This window comes from Manacus candei, unplaced genomic scaffold (genome assembly GCF_025592945.1).
Source record: "Manacus candei isolate 608988 ecotype Guabito, Panama unplaced genomic scaffold, ASM2559294v1 h1tg000081l, whole genome shotgun sequence".
NCBI classification, from domain to species: Eukaryota; Metazoa; Chordata; class Aves; order Passeriformes; family Pipridae; genus Manacus; species Manacus candei.
In genome coordinates this window covers 2021774-2039698 of record NW_026138129.1, presented here as the reverse complement: position 1 = coordinate 2039698, position 17925 = coordinate 2021774, and the positions used below count along the sequence as shown (strand labels likewise).

At 39.1% G+C, this 17925-nt stretch overlaps 1 long non-coding RNA gene across 1 annotated transcript; it reads right to left on the bottom strand.

The window, feature by feature from the left end:
- Positions 1 to 14940: 14940 nt before the first annotated feature.
- Positions 14941 to 17531, bottom strand: LOC127481665 (uncharacterized). Its single transcript, XR_007908281.1, has 3 exons — positions 17361 to 17531; positions 16457 to 16556; positions 14941 to 15952 (listed from the first exon to the last, which is right to left on the bottom strand). It is a non-coding gene; the product is annotated as an uncharacterized LOC127481665 (long non-coding RNA).
- Positions 17532 to 17925: the final 394 nt, after the last annotated feature.

The following is a 17925-nucleotide window of genomic DNA, read 5'->3' as shown; positions in this document are numbered from 1 at the left end:
GAAACCCCCGGGAGTTCCGGCGGTCAAGAGTGGAGGCTGAGCCTCACGGGTGAAACTTTGCAACGGGCTGAATTTCTTGTAAAGTTATTTGACACAAAAACAAGAGCCGGGATGAGGGAGAGAAGAGATGCTCTGAAGCACTCCCGCCCGCCGGTGTTGTAATAGTTTGCATTCTCCAGGGCTGTGGCGGTCTGTGGTGTGAGGGAAACAGTTTATTACCTTTCCGTGAGAATCCCTGGATAGAGGGTGAGGGGGAGAGAGGTGACAATGAGCAGGAAATAGTTCAATGGGGTCTCTTTAAACAATAACGAGTCCTTTAAACGGGAGCAAAGGAGAGGGAAAAAGAAGGGGAGCGGTGTAAAAATCAGAGTTGTTTCTAAAATAGGCATCTCCTCCAAACACCGCGCATCATCTCTGCCGGGATTTTTCACATTTTAGGAGAAAGTACCCCTGTTACACTGTCGAGCTGTCTGGCAGCAGAAGGAGCTGGAAGTCAGGGCTGCCAGGGGAAGGCACACTGAAGGTCCTTTTTGCGGGATGCAGACGGTGGTTCAATCCGGGCACCGGCTCTTTCTGAAGAGAGACACCCCCTGCCTCCACGTCCTGCCATTCCACGCTCAGCACCCAGCGGAGCAGCAGCCTGAGCGTATCTGCCCTCGTCAAACTTCAAATAATGCCCCGCTATTACTTTCGGTTTCTTTTTGGTTTAGGAGCTACGGCTTTGGGCTGTATTTTCATTACACAGCACCATCGGGCTCATATATCATTAACTTAACTCCGCAGAGCTTTTTTTTTCCCTTTCAACCTGATGTGCCGAATTCCGCAAGCCATCTCTCTTCAACCACTGTGCAGAAACACGCGAAAAAAATGTTAACCCTTCAGAGTAATACCTGTGTTAAATCTTAAAGTTCTTTCTGCCTGACCACCGCCTGCTTTTTGTCCTCTTTGGAAGGGGAAAGCAGCATTTGCAAAGAAATTATGGACAAAGTTTACTAAGTTGATACGTAGTCACTGCTAGCGGTAGTTGGAAATGATCTTTTCGACTATCAAGTATTTATTTCACTGAAGGCGCTCCACTCAAAACAAGCAAACACGACCTAACAAAAGCCACGAGCACTTAAGCCCCGCCAGGGCACGGCACGCTGTCTTTCGAGTGGGCCGGCAGCCCTATCTTTGGGGTTGTTGCTTTGAAGGCGACATTTCAAACATCTTAATCCTTAAACAAAAAGCTGAGCACCAGGACAGGCTAACCCCGAAGAAGGACTCGCACAGACAGTCGCTCGCTCCGTACAGGTGACAGGGAGAGACTTTTCAACTCTTGCAGAAGTCGCATCGCTTTTAGGGTATGGTCCGCGGAGGGGAAAGGGGACGAGAGTGGTGGGGTTGGTGATGGTGGGTCCCGTGTAGGCAAACTTCAGCCTCAGCTCTTCCTCAGCTCTACCCCACCTGACAATGGACGTGTTTAAGAGCCGAAAGCAGCGGGAACAGCTGGAATTGAAAGCGACAGAGCGGTTTCGGTGGAAAAATGAACCATGCCGAAAATGAAGAAATAAAATAATTAGAGACGATCTAAATGTGAGTTTAGGTGATGTGAGTTTTTAAAACACCATTTAATTCTTCCAGATCGATGCTCCAAGGAAGGACTAATTCCTTACACATATATACATATATGCACTCAAGGAATGGGAAACCCTTCGGCAGCAGACACTTATCCACACAGTTGATACTTTTTGCACTGATCGCTCTCTTTAGACAAAGGGAGGAGAGTTGAAGTTCAATTTGATTTGATATATTTCATGTTTTATTTAATACTTAGCAAATGAGCGAGCCACTCATCCCAGACAAATGATGTATGCTCTCAAATTTAGTTGGTCTTTCAAAAATGAAGCTTCTCCAGCTATCAATTTTAAAATGACCATGAAGAAAACACCCATTTCCAGGAGTTTATACATAATCTTTTGAACGGGGAAAAAACCAAGACCAACCTAACAACCAGCCCAAAATATCCAACAAGCCCAAACCCTAAAGTTTCCCCCCAATTTAGATTTCTGTTGTCTTTCTTTTATTTTGTTTCCTTTCCCCTCTTTCTGATCTTAATTGTTCTTTGGTTCTCAGGAGAGAGGACTCCCCAGTTCCACAGTCTTTTCACCGGGAGCTGCAGTGCATGACAGTTTACAGCCAAAAAACTTCCTTCAGCTGAACAGCTATAAAGATTCCCGATTTATAGCAATACTTTTCCTCTTGCATGGGAAGAACAGTAGCCTCCAGCTGTTACTTCGGGTTCAGAAGGCCTGTCAGTCATTCTCTACCTTATTCCCCGGGACATCGCAAACCCCCAGACACCTTCTCAGCGGGAACCCGTCCGTACCCGAGGTCCCACAGCCCTCGGGTACCAGCTGCCCCCGTGCAGCTTTAACCGCCTGGGGATGCCGTGAGAAAATGTGAGAGCGTGTTTAAGTATTGGAGGTATTTGTTTTATCCTTCAACTTGCAGTTCTGGGGGGAGACACATGCCATTAACACTGCCCTTGGTGCCAGACCTGCGTCTTTGCAGCACTCCAACCCCATCCCATCCTGCCCCGGGCAGCAGCCGTGGGCAGGGCCGGCACCCACTGCGCCTGGGAATGAAACCCACCTTCCAAAAGTCAAAACTTCCCACCCCTGAAGAATAAACACCTTCTTTCCCACTGCTTAGCTTTTTGCTTCCCCCACCACCACACTAATAAAAACTAATACATTGATTATGATACATATGTAACAGATGTATATCTCTACTTGTCAGTTGCTTTTTCCTGGACACCGGGAAGGAATCTCCTACTGATACTACTACTATTGAGGCATTAATGTGGATGTAAATGCCATTTTCCTGGGAAGCTTCTGGACTTCATTTAATCTGGCATATCATTTTTCCTTATATACAAGGCTTAAACAAGAAAAAGCCTAAATGTCATGCTGGAAGAGCTTTATATAAGAACTCACCATTTTGTAACCCCATTGTGCTAACATATACCCACACAAGACATGATAACCTGGGAAAACACACAGTGGTTTTATCCATTTTAAGTTCATACATTGTGAGCATTAAGCCTGTGGAATAAGTATGCTTCATGTTCTCTGCTTTTAGTATTTAATAGGATGATTTTCTCCACAGGTTTAGATGCATACATATTTTTAAAAAACATTTTCTTTTCAAGTAGTCTGAGCAGAGCACAACATGTTGATTTTGGTTTGTTTTGCTTTCCCCCTTTAGGATTTGGGAGAGCAAGGCAGAGTGCCATCCTGCATTTTGGGAAGGTGGCAAAACTCTCGTTGACTTAGTCAGATCTTTGCTTGAGTACTGCTAAGCACCCTCTCCAGCTCAAATGCTCAGATCCTGAGGTTTCCCTCATGAAAGTCAATGATCAAATCAATGATCAAACTTCCAATGACTTCAGCGACTTCTGCACCAACAGGAAAAACAGCAAAACAAACTGAAGCTCCCACAAAAGCCCATAAGGCTGAGTCCGGAACAAAGATAGATGAAAACAGCAAACTTGAGAGCAGAGTTTTTTTGATCCAAACTCAAAATTTTGAGCTAGAATATCTTTTTCAATATCTTAACAGTATTGCTTAGATGACTAGTGTTATTTAAACCAAATTATCCTGAGTGAACTGCTGGGAACAAGTGATGACACAAACAAGAGCCACCCACCATTCTTAACAAGTTATTTCGTTAAAAGCTGCAAAGAGAGACAGGCACCACAGGGACTACAGGGGATGCAGAGAAGTAGTGGAATAATAGATACTGTTTACTGCATTATCCTGGTCTAAAGGATAACTCTAAAAAAAACCCCAATCAAACAAGAACAAAACAACAAACCAAAATAAAAATACCCAACCCCACAATGAAGACATATTCTGCTTCAAACAGGGACCATAGGAATCTGATGACAGAAAGCACTAGCATTGTTATAAATGACCTAGCAGGAGTCCTGTTGGGAGACTCTACCATAAACACCACCTTTTCTTATAGTTCAATCCATATAGTTCCCAAAGGGCAATAATGTGAACTCAACCTTTCTTGTTGAGATAGGTTGGGGTAAGTTAAAAAGCTAATGTTGAGGTCTCAAATACAGAAGTCCTCAGATTTTCTGGCATTAAGAACCAAAAGAACAGACTTTTACTGGGAATATTCATCTTTGCCCTAAGCATTATCTATCCTTATAAAATTATGCAGTGCTAAGAATCAAACTTTCACCATCAATGAAAGATTTAAGGCAGTTGAAAATCCATAATTCTTCCTTTCTCTCTCCTTTGAGCATTTCATGAAAATTACTATAAGGCATAAGACAAATTGGGTGCTTCACGGATAGACAATGTTAACACCTCTAGAAAAAGAGATGTAAGTCCTAATTTGTAACTGCAGAATTTTTAAAACCAAATCAAACTCTTTTCCATTGTTTTGTGAGGAGTTTTTTCCCCTCCTTTACTGTTTTAGAGCTTTTCTTCCTCCTCCTCATTGGTCCACAGGAAAGGCAAATATACAGTGCTAACGAGCACTAATTTATATTTTATAAATAAGGATAACATTTTTAGTATTCACCTGGCAACTCGTGCCTAAATCTAGATTATCTTATGTTTTGGAATTAGTAATTGATTTGAATGTAGCCTCAAACCTTACAGACCCTTCTGAACCCAAGATTATTTTCTGATTTCTTGCTCTAGGTAACTCCCTCATCCAGATAAAATAAAAGCACTTGGACACCTTCAGCACTGCGGGGGTACTGAAAGCAAATTCTTTGCCTCTTATCAGCAAGGAAGCTCTCGGATAGAAAACTCTTTTCTTCTTTACTTCATTTGAGTTAACCTCCACTGACTCAATTAACTTCTTTCTTCCAAGCTGTATGTGACCTATCTGTACTCTTACAACCAATTCTTCATCTTACCCATATTTCCTTCACCAACAGAGTCTTCCCCACATCTGATATAAATATTTTTGTATTATTAGTTTTAAGAAAGTGAAAAACTCACAAACTAATCGAGTCACCACCATATTTTCCTGTAAATCTATTCCCCATTATGTATACAACATTTATGTTGCTCCCATCATGGACAGGTCTGTTCAGAGGAAAACACATGGAATAAGGACCACATAGAGAAGAAGAGCAGGACTGTGACAACCACTCATAAATCTGGACAAGGAATTAAGAAAGTAACACTCATTGGAAAGTGGAAATTGCAGAGAAATGAGAAACTGCTGACACAACAGCTCCTTAAGGAAGTTCCTGTTGGTCATCTCAGGGAGACAACGGGCAAAATGAATGCCAGCTTCTGCCTGCTATACAGGCCTCAGACCTGAAGAGCACCTTCTGGAACCTACAGACATGCTTGTGTCCTCTACTTGTGGTTTCATGACCAGGAGTGTAAAATGTTTTGCAAACTTCAATCTCTCTGCATTAAACATACCCATCAAGCTCTGACAAACACAAATGTTTCCTTCGGTTTCCTGTTTTGAATTCAGCAAATGTTAATTGGGTCTTGACCATATTTTTTCACCTTATGCAATCTAACAAGTTTAACTATGGGAAGATGGTTGACTAATGTACAGCACAAGATTCTGGATGCCAGCACAGCTGATTCTGGGCTCTCCTGACTCACTGTCTCACTTTGGACAAGTCTTCAGGACCTCTATTTTGGTAACTGTCAGGGTGAGAATATTATACAGAAATTTTCATTGCTAATACCCATCCTTATTTTCTCTAGAACCACTTGTAATGCAAGAAAGTATCCAACAAGCTAATAATGCATAATGAAAAGTAATTACATGTTAAAACAAAAATTCACAACCTTTGATCTCTGGTAATGCAAATTCAGTCTGATTTTCTAACAGGGGTGCATTTTTCCTGCTGGATGTTTTTGGAACACTTGCATGTGTTAACACTAATAAAGCTGGGAATACCCGAACTCACTAATAACCTTGCAGGCACATTGCAAGCATTTATTTGCCTTCTTCAGCTTTTTTAAAAACAAGTTGAATTAAAACAAAGCACAATCATGTTATATTCATTGTTGTTTTATACTAGTAAAAACCCCACAAACACCACCAATTGAAGCCTTCTCGAATTCTATCCCTTTGACAGCATGTTATTTGTGTTTAACACTGGCTTTGCAAAAATTTTCTTAAGAAACCAAAGGGAGGATTTCAATATTGTCCAAGTTAGTAATTTAAGGTGCATTTCACTTCAAGAATCTTGTGGCAGATGCCATGTATCCCCAGGAATTAATTTCCTGTTCCTGTCTGTCTAGATGTCAAGGACAGGGTCAATCTGAACCACAGGAAAAGAATTTCAAGGCACCTTCCTTTAGGAAGAAAACCCTTCACTTCAAGCCTCAACACATTGACAGCTTTGACAAAAATAAGATTTAATTCAAGACTTTATCTTTGGAAGATGCCTTGTGTCACATGTTAATTTGTGTACACTTATGATAAATATGTTTCTATTCAAAAAGCAACTGCCGTGATGCACTGAAAAGTTTTCACCCCATTTTACATCTAGAAATACAAGGTTACAGTGTGTAACACCGAAACAATACTAAGTTAATAAGTCAGGTATACATTTCTGACAAAGAAATTAGAAAATCCACAAACTCATTTTATTAATGAACGTTTATGCTAAAAAAGTTTTTAATCATCAGCTAATTTCTATAGATTTTACCTCAGAAATATTTCTGCTGAAAGCATAAGAAGTTTTTCCCTGAGTGATCCATACAAGAAAAAAACTAAATGAAGGATGAATACCTCCCCAGTTCTTACAATTTTTCTTCTCAGTGCAACAGCTGGCAGCTGAAGACTCCTGTATTTACAAGACTGGGTAATGACTTGTGATCCTATTTCATTTTTGCTTATATTTTTAATTTTGTTGGGGATTTGAACCCTGAATAACAGTGAAAAAGAAGTATAACTTGATAAAGTATACACATCACAAGTCTTCCTTTGAGAAAATAAAGGATTGGAATTAACCAAGTCTCCAAAAATTTTGCTTTGATCATGGCTTTACTTTTAAAACCCTTGCTTTGCCACAAGGAGGTTTTGGCAAAATGTTTCTTTTGGGGAGGGGGGAGGAGATAAAAAACAGGGGGAGGAACCTAAAAATCTCCACCTTTTGGCCATCTCAAGTACTTGTCTGCCTGGAAGCTCAATATGATGCAATTAATGAAAAGCAATCCTCCACCTTCAGTGCTTCCTTCCCTTTCTCAAGACAGATGTGCTGACAGCATGGCACCTTCTTTAAAGGAACTCAGTTTTATGGAAGTTGATCTCTCAGCAAGGCACAAGTGGCTACAAGCTTTTGGTTGCCCCATGTATTTTCAAGCAAAATCACTGTGTTTCATGCCAAATACCCAGAGACAATATCAGACATGAAAACCATTTCTAACCAGGGTCCAGCAAATGCCTCTTTTTTTCCCAGATTCCTTTCAAATGTCTGTGCATGCTAAGATTTCCTTTGCTTGTCTTGGAAAACACTCTTGCAGACAAATGTATCTTGCTTGCAAGCTATTTCTTTTCTCATGTGGTGCACACATTTTACTCTGCTTGGCTTTAATCCTGTTCCTTCTAGACATGCCCTCATATGTAACCTCGAACCAGTTCTCTCCCTCCATATTTTTACATCTTACAAGATATACAATGCCACTTTTTCCTCACTTATATCCAAACCCAAGAAAGAAAAACAACTCAAAATTCAACCTATCTAGGTGCCTAAAATCAAACACCTACATAAGTCACCTGTTAATTTGTGATGCTAAATACTTACGATTCCTACCGAAGTCAAGAACTGTAGAAAACTAGGATTAATTCAGACCCCACAACTTCCATTTCCCACCTGCCCTCAGACACAGAAGTATGCACATTCCTAGCTTTACTCACCAAACTAACTGTGTTAGGCTCAATGACACTGGATAAAGCAATTGCAGAAATTAAGTTATTGATTTGGATTCTCATGCCTAAAATTAGCCACAGAAGTTTGATACATTTTTAACTTAAACATAACAGGAAAAGAAAACAAGAAGATAGAAGAAGACAACTAGATAGATACACAGAATCACAGATTTCCTTCTGTTATAGATTAGGAAATCAGGGGAATTTTTCTTCCCCTGACCCACTCCAAGGGAAAAAAACAAAACGGAGTGAGCGGAGGAAGGGAGGTTATTAGCGTTACAAAAGATGTAGCCTGCATAGGTTAATGGCCCATTTTGGAGAGAGGAGAGAGGGGGCTGGTTTTGTTCGGGGAGGTGAGGGGCAGACGGCGTGGCTGGCTCCCTGGGTGCAGACAGGTCTAGTTTTTCTTTTGGCTGTTCATCCTGGTGAGCTTGACTTCTCATCCTGCTGGCTTCGACCTGCCTGACTGTCCCGCTCCCCGGATCTGCTGTGCTTCGTCGGAGAGTGTGCTTGCCCGCGGGAGAGGAGGGGGAGTTTTTTGAGACACCACCGCCTGAGACTGCGGTGAGTCCTCGCCACTTGAGACAGCGGTGAGTTCCCGTGGGAGTGTGCTGCCTGCCTTCCTTTTCGTCCCCACGGAGGGAAGGACCTCCCCATCTCCTTCTCAGCTTCCCCACGCGGTCCGGGACCGCTCTCTCCGGCCCCCCTCCCCGCGGGTGACTGCCGGAGCCCACAGCGCCCCTGCCGACCACGACAGGGTACTGCAGACCCTGCACCTTCCAGCGGTCCCACAACGCCCCCATAATTAGGACTGTGCTAAAGGGCAGAGAAGTACTCATTTAGACTTCTTGTTGTTGTTGTTGTTTTGTTTGTTTGTTTTTGTTACTGTTTTTGCCAACACAAATATATCTTTTAATAAAGGGTTGTTATTTCTTCTGGTTTTTTCCCGCATTTTCCTCGAGTAAAGCCCCTTAATTTGACATTACAATTGCAGAGAGAGAGGAGTTTGGTTTACCTCATAACTCATCCTCTTTAGCAAACAGTCCAGTCTCATCTGACTGTGACACCTTCCAAGAGGAAGCACAGCCCCAGAAAGCCTTATGGATATCAACCAGCTGTCGTGAGAGACAGAGGAATGACATAACTGACGCCCCAGGCTTCATGCTTCACAGCACTTTGCAAAAGCCATCTGAAGGATGAATATAGAATAAAATTTTACTCTTCAGTCTTTCCCAAAGACTTTAGCAAAACTTAGTTTTCTTAATATTGTCAATGGTCTGACTCAGAGAAACATCAGAGGAAAATAGTGATCTCCATATTTAAATATAAATCAATATATTTAAAGTATTTGTGGACATAACTTGTATCTGTCTCTGTAAAAATGTGGTTTAAGCTTCAATCATTATTCAAAACAGGAACCACAGTTCTAAAATATTTTTTAAAAAGACAAAAATTTCTACAAATTATTTCAGAGTTAACAAAGCAATATGAAATTCTACAGAAAACTAATCATATATAAAGGATGGTATGAACTATTAGAACTGGTGTTTCCACAGCTTTAAACCAACTAATATAATATTTGAACACAATCCTGAACAGCAACTGAACAGTAACAACAAGAGGTAGGACGGTGGGTTTTCAGTGGATATATCTGAGATGTCCCAGTTAAGTTTGACATTCAATCCCAAATACTTCTAATATTTTTACTTCAGTGTTTTGGTACTAGGCTTCCAAGTAGAAATCCTGAAGTGGTTGCAAAAGCACTAACTTCCCTTCCATAGCTGAAGAGCTGAAGAGCTTCGTGCATAGCACTAGCAAAACTCCTGTTGCTGCAAGTTCTGGTGAGAAAATCCTTCAAGAGAACAAACACATGGAAACCTCATGAAGGGAAAGACAATTGTTTGTTTCATATCTGTTTTGAAATTGCTTTCTTAATTTTACATAAATTAATAGCTCTGGAAGACTTTCTCTTTACAGGTTGCTAAAAGCTGAACTTTTCATGTAGGACTGGCTGAAGATCTTGTGTAAAAAAGGCTGTCAGCAGAAATATGGTATTCTGGAAAGTCATGCTGACTTAGCAATATGCTTTAAAATAAACTAATTACACTTAACATTTCTTCTGCCTTTTCCCATCAACTGATCATGAAGAGAGAGGAAAAATAAATAGATAATCCTCTTTGAGAATGCTTTTACCCTAAAGGAATATGGAAATAGATGCCTTAAGAGTCTTGCCTTAACAGCTACTGTCATTTTAAAAAGATTTATCTGGCTAAAAGATTAAAGACTAAAAACCAAATTTTTTTAGCAGTTTCCAACTATTTAAGCATCTCTTAGAAAGGACACTAAGATTCAGATATTCAAGGTTTGAAAACAGCAGTGGTAATGGCTAAGTAGGGATTGATTTGAGAGAGAGTAAATACAACCTATTCTTATGACTATGGGAGTCATAAGAATTACAATAATTCAAAAATCATCCACAAGTATGTGAGGTTTGTTTTCTTTATGGTATTTAACAGAGATTGGCATTTCTATGGTTTTTGGTTTGGAACACTGATTTGGGTTTGGGATTTACTGATAAACCAGCAATTAACAAGTTGTTAGAAACTTCACAATCTTTTGAAGACCAGATTGGTCCTTGGGGTATTTTCTTGCCCTTTACACTAGCTGTTTATACCCTACATTTGAAATTACCTTCATTTATATGCAGATAATAAAAATACACCTTTATTTGACTCTATTTAACCTACCATTGACAGTCCAACAAAATCTTTTTATATTTGAGCAATTGTTTAGCAGGAAATCAGCCCAGCAATGACATAAAAGAAAAAAATCTAACCCTTTCTTTAGGTCTTCTTTCTTTGGAAAGTTCTCTTTAAAGTCCCTCAGCTCTTTCCCAAGTTCCTAATTATATATTCCTTTTCTTATACACTAAAACCACTGCTAGACTTGGGGCAGCCTTGGGTTCCAGGGCCTTGGAGGGAAAACCTGCCCAACAATTTAACTTCTGTCTTATCGCAGGAAGGAAGTCTCTTTTGTGTAGCAACCCAAACTACAGTTCAGCCAGAGCGATTTTAGGTTTCCCCCATAGTAAAAAGTCTTAAGTTGCTATTGCAGCCTAATAGGGCTGCTGGTGTGCATTCACACAGTCCTACTGAAATGCCCTCCTCATTACATGGGTTATTCAGAAGCCAACGTCTGCACTGACTTCAGTTTCTAAATAACTTTAGATTCAATGTCAGGGTCGAAATGTAGCTCTCGAGTGGCTTCAGGATGGCAGAGCAACTGGTGATCACTAGGATTTGTGTAACAGTGCAGTGACAGGGGAAACAGAAGATTTCCAGAAACAGAAACCTGGTTATCTAGTCAGGTTTCTTTGCAATGCAAGGTCTTCTCCGTTTACACTAGTGTACTGTAAATTGCTAGGGAATTGCCAGCAAGGATAACAGCATTTTGTTACTGTTGTGATTAAGAGACTAAATCTTTAGGGCCCCTTTAAATTGCCTCTCCTGTTGTCCTAATTCAAGTAGAATTTCATTGTTTTCAATATGTGGGAGGAGGATTCAGGGGGAAATACTAGCAAATTTCACCTCTGTCTCAGAGAGGTATGCAAACAAACAGCAGAAGTGAACTTCTAGAGAAATTATTTTACTGCCTATTAGTGTCTGCTAGTTTTCATAGATCCATCAGGAGGCATGAGAATTCCCTTATAAAGTAATTTATGTGCTGTGCTGCAGAGCAACACTTGACTCTTTTGATCTTTGATATTAGGGATAACAGATTTGTAGGCACCTTCATCTTCCTCAGCACTGCCATGCAATCTAAGCTGGACTGGTCTGACTGCTGCTTGTTCCACTAACTCAGTTTTAAGTAACACATTATGATTATCTAAAGCAGAGTCTAGAAACAGGCAGGACTTTAAAAACTGTTTGAAGAACCTGATTAGAAAGGTTCTTCATTTCCAGTCTTTCTTTATGTCCTGGATTCGGCTGGGATAGTGTTAATTTTTAAATAGGTAAGAGAGACACACCACTTTGTAAACATTTTTTCTTAATTGCTTAAACTCATTTGGGCAGTTATTTTCCCAATCACACTATGGTGGCAGCGAAAATTGGTTTTTGTGGTTTTAATGGAAGATTCATCATACGCCTTTCCAAAGCTTGGAAAATGATAGCTATGCTTTCTCTTCCTCTTTAAAGATACTGTAACTGTCTTATCTGGACCACCATTACACTAGCAGGTTAGTACTATGCACTTGAGGCCTTTCAGTACTCTACTGCAGAAAGCTAGTTCCTTGCTAAACATCCTTATATGGATTTGAAAATATACTCATTATTTCTATGTGTAAAAGCTCTCTGAAAACCTCATGAGGCAACTTCACCCCAAATTGACTATTTAGTTTAATTTCTCTTCACTTTCCTTCACAGGTTCCTTCTTTTCTCTATCTTCTTGTCTGCTGTCAATGGGATTTCAAATGTTCCATGTTTTCTCCCTGAGAAAAAGTGGAAAAAAAATTAAAAAGAGACAGTTGAACTCCTGCTGCACATCTGCAGAGCCCTGTGGGAACAAAGAGCCAGGACTGACGGGAGGGAGAATGGAAAATCAGTGGGAACAGGCAGGAGACAGGCAAGGCAGTGGGGGAAGGGGCCATGGGGCAGTGGGGGGAATGGGAGCAGAAAGGAGACAGATCTGGTAAGGAGGAGAAGTCCAGTAGGAGAAACTTCTTTGTTTGGATGAGAGAACAAAAAGGAAGCAGAGATAGTAGAAGCAGCATAGCTGTTGGGTTAGTTGTTCGTTATTCCTATCCACTCTCAGTCTGCACCTACCAAGGGGAAAACTAAAACACACAGAGGAAACTGATTAGCATATGCAAACAAACTGTACTTCTTTTGCTCCGATTGTGACTATCTTTTTTCCCCTGTTTCTCTCTTCATTTGGCACTTTGTTTAAAAAGTATTAGTTATGAAAATGTAAAGCAGAAAATCTAATATGGCAAGGCTATAGAAGATGCTGACTTCGTTGATCTTGACACACTGATCTAAACGTATTTTTTAGCAGCTCAGAAGTACTGGCTTCTCTTAGACAGGGCTGACTGCTGCAAAGAAAACTAATCTGACCTACAAGTGATTTGGTTTTTCTCTAAATCTAAAACTTAAATTTGTTACATATCCTGAAAGACTTAGCAGGAAGAAGTTGGCATTAATGTCACAGCTTTTGTATTGTTTGTATACCTAACTGCTTTGTTTTAGGTTAACAACTCCTAGTGTAAACCATTTATCTGTGGAAAAAAGAATGCCAAATTGTCATGGGAAATTAATATATATCTTCAGTTATCCACCAGACCATCTAAAATATCAGAAACAGAGCAATACTCATCTTTTCTAAGTTAACTAATATCAGTTCTTTGCTGTAGGACTGAATGTTTTCCTCCTAGCAATATTACAGCAGAGTAGTCAGCATTTCAATGTAATCTGCACTACAATGCCCTATGTTAATGCAGACAGATACTTCAAAAACAGAACAACATGTTAATGGTCCCTCTCATATAATTCTTGGGCCTAACAATTAGTAGCCAGTTTTATTACCAGTTAAGTGCAGAAATATACCATTTAAAAATCTTACAACCTTTGTTCTGGATTTTAGGTGCCTTCAACAAAATGTGTCTTTACTAATTTCTTTTGTAAGTTTGCATGTCTGTTGTAAATAGCACTTTTATCCCCTGGCTTATTGCCTGGAGAATAAGGCAAAGAAACAGGACACCTTATTTTGCTAAAACTTTTGGTTTCTTTTTTAAGTTTATTTTAAGAGGTTAGTGAAGGTTGGAAAACTTTCTTCACTGGTCATAGATGAACTTTTTCTTCAGTTCTTTATCTGCTGTACTTGGAACTCTGAAATTGGTAGCTGGAAATGAAGCTATCTTGGTGTGAATGGGGTTAAACTCTGAATTTTCAGTTATAAAAATGGATTAAACATCAATTTATTGATTGAGTCTGGAAAAAAAAAAAGAACAGTATCAAATTCAGGAAGATTCCTCTTGTGAACATGAATTGCTTATTGGAATAGTCATGTTCTTGCAAAGCAGGCTGACCAGTTCCCTTTTTTCCTTTTTGTGAAGTCTCATCGCTCACTTTACTTTTCACACATTTACCGTTTCAGTTGCTCTGTTTTAAGGCATGTTGTCTTCTGTGCAAGATATACAAAACCAGCAGCCAGTTCTGGAGGTAAGAAACAAACTTGTTCTCTAGATTCCTTTTTCTGCAATGAAGTTACATAATTATCCCTGTCCCTGCTAGTAAATAGGGTGTTCAAGCCTTAAAACCAATCTCTTCTGCATGGTTGCAGTGTGATAAATACCCTCCAAAAGCTTGCTTGCTTAGCAGTGGCCACTAATACATGGTCTTGGAATAACTTCTGTAGGGTATTTCTTCCACCAGTTGTGGGTAAGTTGCTGGCACTTTGACTTCATCCATGTGTAAACAAACAAAGTTGGCCAGTCAGTTCTCACCGATTAGGAAAGCAGTTTACATATCTGGATACATTTGTCTTGCAATTTTCAGTTGTGACAGGAAAAATATTTTGCCTGTCCCTTTCATGTTCTAAAGAGCGAGGGAACCAATTTTTACATATATAAAATTTGGGTGTTTTATCTTGCACAACTTTCTGATGTTTACATATTTCTTTCTCCATCGTGAATGATTAAGTTTCTCATTTTGTTGAAACTCCAAGCTTTCAGTCAACATTTCTAGTTTAAAATAGTTAGTGATCCATCTATGAGAGGTTTTTTCTTCTTCACTGACCATCTGTGATTCTTTAAAGTGTTCACACCTCTTCCATTGCAAGAATTGTGTTCTCTCATACAGCTGAGGGTCTTGTCTCTGCTACATTAATCTGTGGTGTCTTTAGTTCTCTGAGCAGTTACTGAGAGTGTGAGATATGAAGACTTCCATAAAACGAAACTGAAAACCAATTTTCTTCAAAAACCAAGAATATGAACAGAATTCTGAATACACTTATTATACTGTTTCCTGGGAAGCTCAATTTATTGATTCATATTCAGTTTAGTTACTTGTACATACTGGCACTTGGAAGGTCTTACATTGGAAAACATTTTCATCCAACTTAATTGTAGTACAAAATAAAGCAAAAATTGCTGGTTGTGGTTTTCACTACTGTAAGTGTATTAGCACAAATGGAGAAATTCAAGTTTCATTATAGTATCTTTAAGCTTTGAGTTGCAGTAATACCAACCATTCTGAAAAATTACTTCACAGATTTGTTACAGAAGAGGAAGAAAAACAGTGGCAAAAATTCTTGTCTTCATGCAATGAATTAATGGTTGTTAATACCAAAACTTCCAAGTATTTATACATAATCTGTACCTATGTAGCTTTTTGAGAAATTATACAAAGGTAATTTCTTGCTTCTACATTCTAGTAATTCCTTTCCAGATTAAGAGACTTCTTCTTTATCTGCATTAGTCCAAGAAGTAAGTCTTTATTTAGCTACTTAGAGTTAAAAAAACCCCAAACAAATGTTCACCATTACACAGAAAAATGAAGCCATGTAAATTAATAGTATCAGTTCTTAATGAGAGATATATCATCACTGTAGTTATATCAGCTTCTTGAAAAATACTTTAGTACTTTGCTACTTAAGGAGGGAGAAAAATGCAGTATTTACAGAAGAAAGCATTTTCATAGAACATGTATAATTTCAATTGGAAAAACTGATGCAAAAATTATATGGTTTTAAGTCAAATCTGAGTCCAAATAGTACTGTTTGTTAAAAGAGTCTAAATATTTGGAGCCAAGTACAACACCTGGTCACCTTTGAGCCAGATTCCACAGAAGGATGGTGGCTTATTTCTAATGGGGCTCCCTTGGCTGGACCTCACATACTGTATTTACGTGTGATGCAAGGAGGTCTCTCCTCTGGTGACTGGAGAATTCATGAGTGAGTGTAGCTCAGGAGGCTGGGTTGATGTGGGACCCTGACAGAGGTAGTCCATGCTTCTCTTTCCATGTGAGTTACAGCACCTCTGTGTCAGAAGAATACAGGTTAACACTAAGCTGACCCAGAACACTTGGTGTCATTACAAGGAAAGCAAATAATGAAAACTGAGCCAAGAACATCAGCATTTTAGTCAAGGGACTTTTTTTAGTTTTGAAGTCAAAATGCAGCTTTTCTATTGCCAGAAATCTTGAGATTTCCTCTTTGGGTGGTACGAAATTTTACTTTTCTTTGTTTAGGAAGGAGAACGTGTTTTAAAACTCATGTATTCTCATTTTTCATTAGATCTACTCTTTCAGATCCCTAAAAACTCTACTTTTAAAGTTCCTAACACTATATTTTAGGGGGAAAGTATTAATAACAACATATGCATGCCTATTAGAGCAGTAGAGTTGAAGTCTCTCTGTGTTGCTGCATTCAGAATTGAGTGCAAAATGAAACCCAGATCTGCCTTCAAATTAGACAAAGCCTCCCAAGTTGGTACAACAGACTTATGGAACTGATGTTGTAGAATAAGTGAGGAGCAACGTACCAGCACTAGATGCTTCAGAGCCATGTCTTGAAGAGTCAGAAGCACAGGATTTATTTCTTGTGGGGCTACTGCTCTGGCACTGGATTTCTGATGCCCTGGACTGCAAGATACAAGAAAAACTCTTCTGAAAAGGCTTGCTATAAACAATTAATTTCATAGACCTAATTTAAATGTTTATGGCATAGTGCTATATTTGCAAAATAATTAGGTTAGATATACATTTTCTATAGTAATAAATTAATTTCTGTCTCTTCATTTATTTGGAACATCTCTTCTCTGGTAGGACTATATCGAACCTTTCCGTCCTCCACTGAAAAGAAACCATTAGTAAAATGTTACTCAGAACACCTAAATTTATCTAAAAATGAGCTGTGAAAATTTTATTTGCATGTACTTCTGCATTCAAGGAAACTCAGAATCAGTTTCTTTTAAAGGTGCCAAAGTTGGCACAAATGGCACAAATCCCTGGAAGGTAAATATGTGCCTTGTTCTGTTTGAAGAAATCTGGCTTCAAAATAACACAGTTATAGACTTTTGAAAACATGCATCCTGGTTGGCACAGCAGGTTTTTAACATCAGAAGCAAACACCAGGATGTGATGTTCTGAATATTCACTTTCAGTATATTTGAAAGCTCACACCTACTTGTATTTGAATGTGTGATTACTTTCAGAACTGCATTGTTCTGAATCACAGTTACAAAAAGAAAAAGGCTTTGGAGACCTTACTGTTTATTATAAATCAGGTTTCTGCTTTCAGTCAGAGAATGAAAGAACATAGGCATTTTACTCACAGGAACTACTATTCCTCTTGTAGAAATAAAGTTAAATAGAACTTCCTGCAAGAGTGACTGCGATCTAGGAAATATGCTGATTCCAATCATTATGCAGAGAAAATACACTCACATTTCTGTGACCCCATTGTCTTCATTTCTCAATTCACAGAAAACTTTGCATGCTTTGAAAGATCTCTTGCAGTGTTGGACAGATTCTTTCTGTCCAAAACTGGAATTGTGTATTCTCCATCACTTTCTCAGTGACACCTGGTGATTTATGATGTTCTCTTGGAAATAAATAATCCACCTTGGAATAAAAGAAACACAAAATTATTTTAAGTAACAAAAAACCATTCTGTACCCTCACAGCAGAATACTGAATACAGCTAAAAGCCATCAAATATGATGATGCTCAGAAACTAATGCATCTTTCTAGCTTTTGATCACTTCTGTTAGTAACTAGAACTATTTATTACCTTTGAGCCTTGACAACAGTTTTAGACTGAATTTTTGAAAGAATAAGAAAGTGTATTTCTGCCACTTAGCATGGGGAGTGAGGTTCATGGCTAACTCAAATTTGGTGAAATTCTGCTTCTTCATGAGTGACAGAGGACAGCTGAGATAGGGAGAAGGTTAGATGTTTAAAGTAGGTACTTAAAAACAAGTAAGAAAAATGCTGTCAAAATTAACTATTA